Below are 5,766 nucleotides of genomic sequence, written 5' to 3' on the forward strand. Positions count from 1 at the left end.
TTCTCAGGCTGGAGTTTTTGGCCCTCTGATGGCAGAAGGCCAAAAGGCACTTGCCCAGGTGGAAGATCGGTGGTCCTCTCCACTCTAAACCAGCTCCGCCTACCTAGGCACAGCTGATTCCAAGGTCCTGGACAATACCGGGGCAAACATCTTTTTGCTTATGCTACATGCTACTTGGAGGACATGCAAGTGTTCAAGGTACCTTGATGAGTGAAGACAGGATTTCACTAATCATGACGCATGGTTTCACTTCCAGGTGAGCAGAAGAGACCTGTAGGCTGAGTCTGGCTCCTGGCACCTGGAATTGGAGGCAGATGGTTTAAAAACGGGCTCCCCCACCCTCTGTGTGATCTGAGGTAAATAGACTATTGATCCTTTTCTCCAATTAAAATGTGTGACTGGAAACACACTTAGTGGCATGTCTGACACACAGTAGTTATGCTACCGTGGGTCATTCTTGGAAACTGAAGCCGTGGTTTTGAGGGATCATCAAAACGAGTACAATGCTTGCCATGTTTCTCCTTGTTCATCCTGGTGACAAACCTGGTAGACAGAGCTCCATCCTTTCCCACAGGACCACACCCCTAGTACTTAGAGTGAAGTGGTTATGTCTCACTTAAGGCACCTTTTCCTTTTCCTTCCTTCTTTTTTCTTCATTAATCTTCATCCAACTGGCCTTTCTAAATTTTACACAAAACAAAACCATTTCTCAATGGATTCAGATACTACCCCAAGTTAGTATTCCAACCAAGTTCTTGATCTTCCGGGTCTCATCATCAGAAATTTCTGAGCCTAAATCTTCTCTAGTTTCTAGGATCACTCATTGTCTCATTTCTCCCTTCTCCTTTGAGTTCAGAGTCTTGCCAATTTAGTCCCTTCCCTAACCACAACTGATAATAAGGTGACACAGCAAAGTGATGAAAGTCTACACGGTCTGGTTTTACTCCTGGGTTTTTGCCACCTACTTACTGTGTGGCATTAGGCAAGCTATTCAATGTCTCCTGGCCTCAGTTTCCCCCCAAACGTGAATATTATGAATATTACCTGCCGGGCTTCCATAGTGGTGCAGTGGTTGGGAGTCCGCCTGCTGATGCAAGGGGCACGGGTTCATGCCCCGGTCCGGGAGGATCCCACATGCCGTGGAGCGGTTGGGCCCGTGAGCCATGGCCGCTGAGCCCGCGTGTCCAGAGCCTGTGATCGGCAGCGGGAGAGGCCACGACAGTGAGAGGCTTGCGTACCACAAAAAAAAAAAGAACATTACCTGCCTATAGGGTTGCCATTATGAGGAATATGTGGGTTAATATTTGGTAAGAACTTAGAATAGTACTTGTTATAGTCTAAGCACTACAGTTGTGCTTTTTAATAATAATAAATGAAATTGCAAATGTATACCTTACTCAACTTTCTGTCATAACTTTGAAGTGTTGGTCTATCTGTTGGGTCTTGTCAGCCTGTAAAGGAGGTGAGGTGTCCATAGCTTTGGTGTGAGACGTGCTGCCTGCCGAAGCACCGATGCCCGTCAACGCCGTGACCGCCAGAGCCGTGAACGGGTGCTGGAGAAAGCAGGAGCAGAATGGAAGATGACGGCGTGGGAAGGAGGTGTGGTGTCCATAGGTTCGGGGTCTGAGGTGCTGCCTGCTGAACCACCGATGCCTGCCAAAGCCGTAAATGGGGTGCTGGAGAAAACAGGAGCAGAACGGAAGATGACGGCGTGGGAAGGAGGCGTGGTGTCCATAGGTTCGGGGTCAGACGTGCTGCCTGCTGAAGCACCGATGCCCGGCAAAGGCGTAAATGGGGTGCTGGGGAAAACAGGAGCAGAATGGTAGATGATGGCATGGGAAGGAGGTGTGGTGTCCATGGGTTCCATATCAGAGCTGCTGCGTGCCTGATCTGAGAGCAGAGAGTGACAGTGGGAGAGCTTCTCACTCCTTTTATATCTGACGGCTCCGCCTGCCTCTGTGACATGTCCATTGTACATGTCACAGAGAAAGGGCGGGCGTGGCAGGGGGTGAGTCAGGGGGCACATGCGAGCCCAGCTGGTGGAGAAACCCCAGCCCAAAGGCAAAAGGCGGGGCCCCTTGTGGACTTTCTAGTGGCTGGGTCTTCTCGCTGTGGGTGGCAGGTGTTTGGCACGGGATGGGCCACCATGCAGAGACTGTTGGGGACTGTGGAGGCCTTCTCCTTCAGAGCTCACCCTGCCTGGGCACCGGCTCTGCAGGCCCCTCAGCTGCGCGTATGTATCGGCCAGCCCTTCCCCACTACGGGGCCCAGAGTCCAGAGGCTGCTCAGAGCTGAGGGCAGGAGGCACCCAGAGCTTGCCAGGGTGTGGGCCACCTCCTCCGGGGACCTCCCCAGCTTCTCTGCGAGGCCTGGAGACAGGATCGCCTTCTCCAGGGCTGCTCAGCTGCCAGCATCACCGTGAGCCAGGTGGCGAAGGTTTCTGAGCAGGAGATGCAGAGCCCTGATCCGACTGCATGCTGCACCCCACGATGTCCCTTCCTGGCAGGTAGGTTCTTTCTTCACTTCTTTTTTGAAATTTGGTCAGACAACATTTAAACCTTGCACTGTTCTTCAGGGTATACAGATGGTAGTGGCTTAGCCGGGATTCGAAGCAAGCCTGTGTGATTCCAGAGCTCGTGTTCTGGACTGTGGTGCCCCCTTATCATATATGCTTCATGTGTTCCTTGTTTTTCATTTTTTCTTGTAGTCCCTATGGTACTTAGCCCTAAGTGCCATACCTGTAACGAACAGCTACACTGCCCTGTGGGAGGTCTTCTTCTGTTCAACACATGAATTGGTCATCCACCGCACTGTGTTCTAATCTCAGAAGATACAGGTCAGGGACCACCGGTTGTCAGCTGGTGCTACCATTGGTGCTGCCATTCCACATGTCTAACTGAGGCTTGAAGGCCGGATTTTCCCTTTGTCTAGTTTGAAGGATCCAGATATGTAAAGATTGTAGTCTAGATAAATCATGGGCTATCCTGAAAGAAATTCACCAGTGAATTGTTCCGTATGGATTAGAAGCCAGTTTCTCTGGCCTTCCTGGAGTATATCCAGCAAGGCGTCTCATTGATGTCTAGAAAGCCAATATATCCTTTATTGCAACTTCAGCGTGGAGCGATGTATTGGTTTAAAGTATGATCAACACAATTTGGTCATTGTGAGTAGGCCAGCTGGGTCCACTCTTTATTACACATATGTAACTCGAGAGATTCTTATGCCCAAGAGAGGAGACGTACTCTTGGGTGTCTAGGACGAGGGAAACATGTGTTGTTATTCAGGAGCTGGAAGCTGATGGTCTACACATCACTTGACCTTGTTTAAAACTTGTGTCTTTGGCTTGCTTCATTGGAGTGTTTTCTCTCTCCTGGGGCTGACATTGTGCGTTATGTATCACACAGGTGACATGTAGAAGTTTCAGAACCCAGAATCGTATAGATCAGTCAAAATGTATTTCTATAGTTTTGTTCAAAGTGTATGGAAAATAACACTGGGCATAATTCATATATTCCAGAATTCGTTGGACCCTCTGCTCATGAGATTCTTTTTATGGTATGTCACAGCAAATTTGGACTTCCATCCCCAATAAACTTTGGGGTTGGAGGACACAAAAAGCTTTTGCTCACACCTAAATTATGTCTGAAAGAAAAGGGTAAATATTATAAGCCCTTTCTAACCTCTCCAAGAGCAGAAATGATTTACAGCTGTGGCATTGAACCCTAATTCCTCGATCTCATTTGAGGAGAGTTCAGTAAGAAACAATGTCTTGATTTTTGTTTGTTTGGTTTCTTCCCTGTTTTCTCATCTTGCTTACCAACAATCCATTGTAATTCCTGAGTTAGTATGGCAGCAGGCTGAGTGTTCCCTGGAGCTCATTAAATGATCTTTTTTTCCTAAAATAACTTTTGTGTCCTTGTTTTCAGCCCCTCTTCTTTCCTCTGCCCTTTACTACAACCAGAGCTCAGCAAAAGCTGACTGGCGTTGTGCAGACCTTACTTAGGGTTAGTCTTTTCTTCATTATTTTATTCATGGCTCCTCCATTTCATTGTTTGCCTTCTCGAAATGTGTTGAAATCTTTCTGTGGTGGATGACTTCCAAAATGTCTTGGCTTTGATTGGTTGATTAAGTTTGGTATTTCTACAGTATTGTTTAAATATGGTTTCAGGAGGAACAGAAAGTGAATATGTTTCCTTGTCTGCCATCTTGAGCTGAAAATCCCTGTGGATTTTAGCATCCAATATTCCCATGGGAAAAAAACCCAACCTTGGCCTTAATAGATGTGACACTCAAGATTTCAGCTTTTCGTGGGCAATCACTGAGGATTGGAATATGTGGTCATTTCTAAAGGGAAAATAATAACTACCTCATGGAGTAGATTTGAGGATTAAATTAGAGAATGAACATGAAAATGCTTTGTAAGGCTTAAAAGTCTATAAAAATGTTTTTTGTTTTTATTTGATTTGTTGCTATTTCAACTTTACTCGACAGTTGCTTATGACCTTACTTATGTGATAAAATGGCCCCTGGTTTATTGTTTTGAAAGCCAGAATATATTTTTCAATAGCTCGATGGAAATGGCATCATTTGTGAAGGTTAAGGGTGAAGGGATAAATGTTTCTTGACACCTATCACTTTACAGTGTTTTCAGGAACTAATTGACACTTGTATTCCTCTTCCAAATTTTGTTGAGCACCTCCTACGAGCCACATGCTTTACATCAGGTGTTGGAAAGCATTTTCTGGATTTTAAATATCTTAGGCTTTGTGGGCCATATACAGCTTCTGTAGCTTCTCCTCTTTCTTCTTCAACAAGCTTTCTAAACGTGAGAACCATTATTAGCTCACAGTCCCACAGATCCAGGCTGAGAGCCTGATTTGATTTGTGGCCATGATTTGCCGATTCCTGCTCTGCGTCCTCACTGAGGAGGGGGACCATGTTTGAGTAATCACTTCTTTGAATCAACTCTTGGTCTTCTGGGGCTTGTCCTTACTCTCCTACACTCTCTAATCAACATGGCATCCAGAGAGATCCTGTTAAAACATAAGTCAGATCATGTCACTGAAATCTCTTCAATGGCTTCTTCACAGAAGAATCAAAGTCCTCAAAGTGCCTCCAGAGCCCTAGAAATGTGGACCTCTGTTTCGTGTCTGACTGTTTCCTTCTCCTCTCCACTTTGCTTGCTCTGTTTTCCACACACTGCCATCCTTTCTGCTCCTTGGGTACTCCAGCCTACTCTAGCCTCATTGACTTTCCATCGGACTGTTCCCTCTACCTGTACTATTCACTTCCCAGATATGCTCCTTGCTCCCTCTTAAATTTTATCTTCCCCAGAAAGTCCTCAGGGATCACTTAGTTTCAGCTAGCAGCCTCCTCCTAGCATCTAGCCATCTCCATCTCCCTTCCCTGCTTGCTGTTTTTCTCCAGCACTTCCCTTATATATTCCCGCACTGTCGCGGCTCAGATTCAGCAAGTGATCATTGCCGCAGCATGGCCTCGGGAACCCTGGCTGCGAACACGATGTCCACACCTGCCTGGTGGCCCCTGCTCGCCTCACGGCCCCTCAGGTGCAGCATGCGCAGGACCCACATTGCAGGCAGAAGACACAGGGCCACTGGCCCCAGCTAGGCAGGCCCCTCGATGCCGTGCTCATGTTGGCTCAGACCTCTTTGCTCTCCGCGCTGCGGTTCAAACCTGTGTGCAGCGCTGTGTGGGCGGGGATCGAAGACCTCCGCCCGCTCCTCAGTGTGTCAGCACGCAGCCCCG

The sequence above is a fragment of the Mesoplodon mirus genome (assembly GCF_964341445.2).
Source record: "Mesoplodon mirus genome assembly, contig: SUPER_3_unloc_18, whole genome shotgun sequence".
Classification (NCBI taxonomy): Eukaryota; Metazoa; Chordata; class Mammalia; order Artiodactyla; family Ziphiidae; genus Mesoplodon; species Mesoplodon mirus.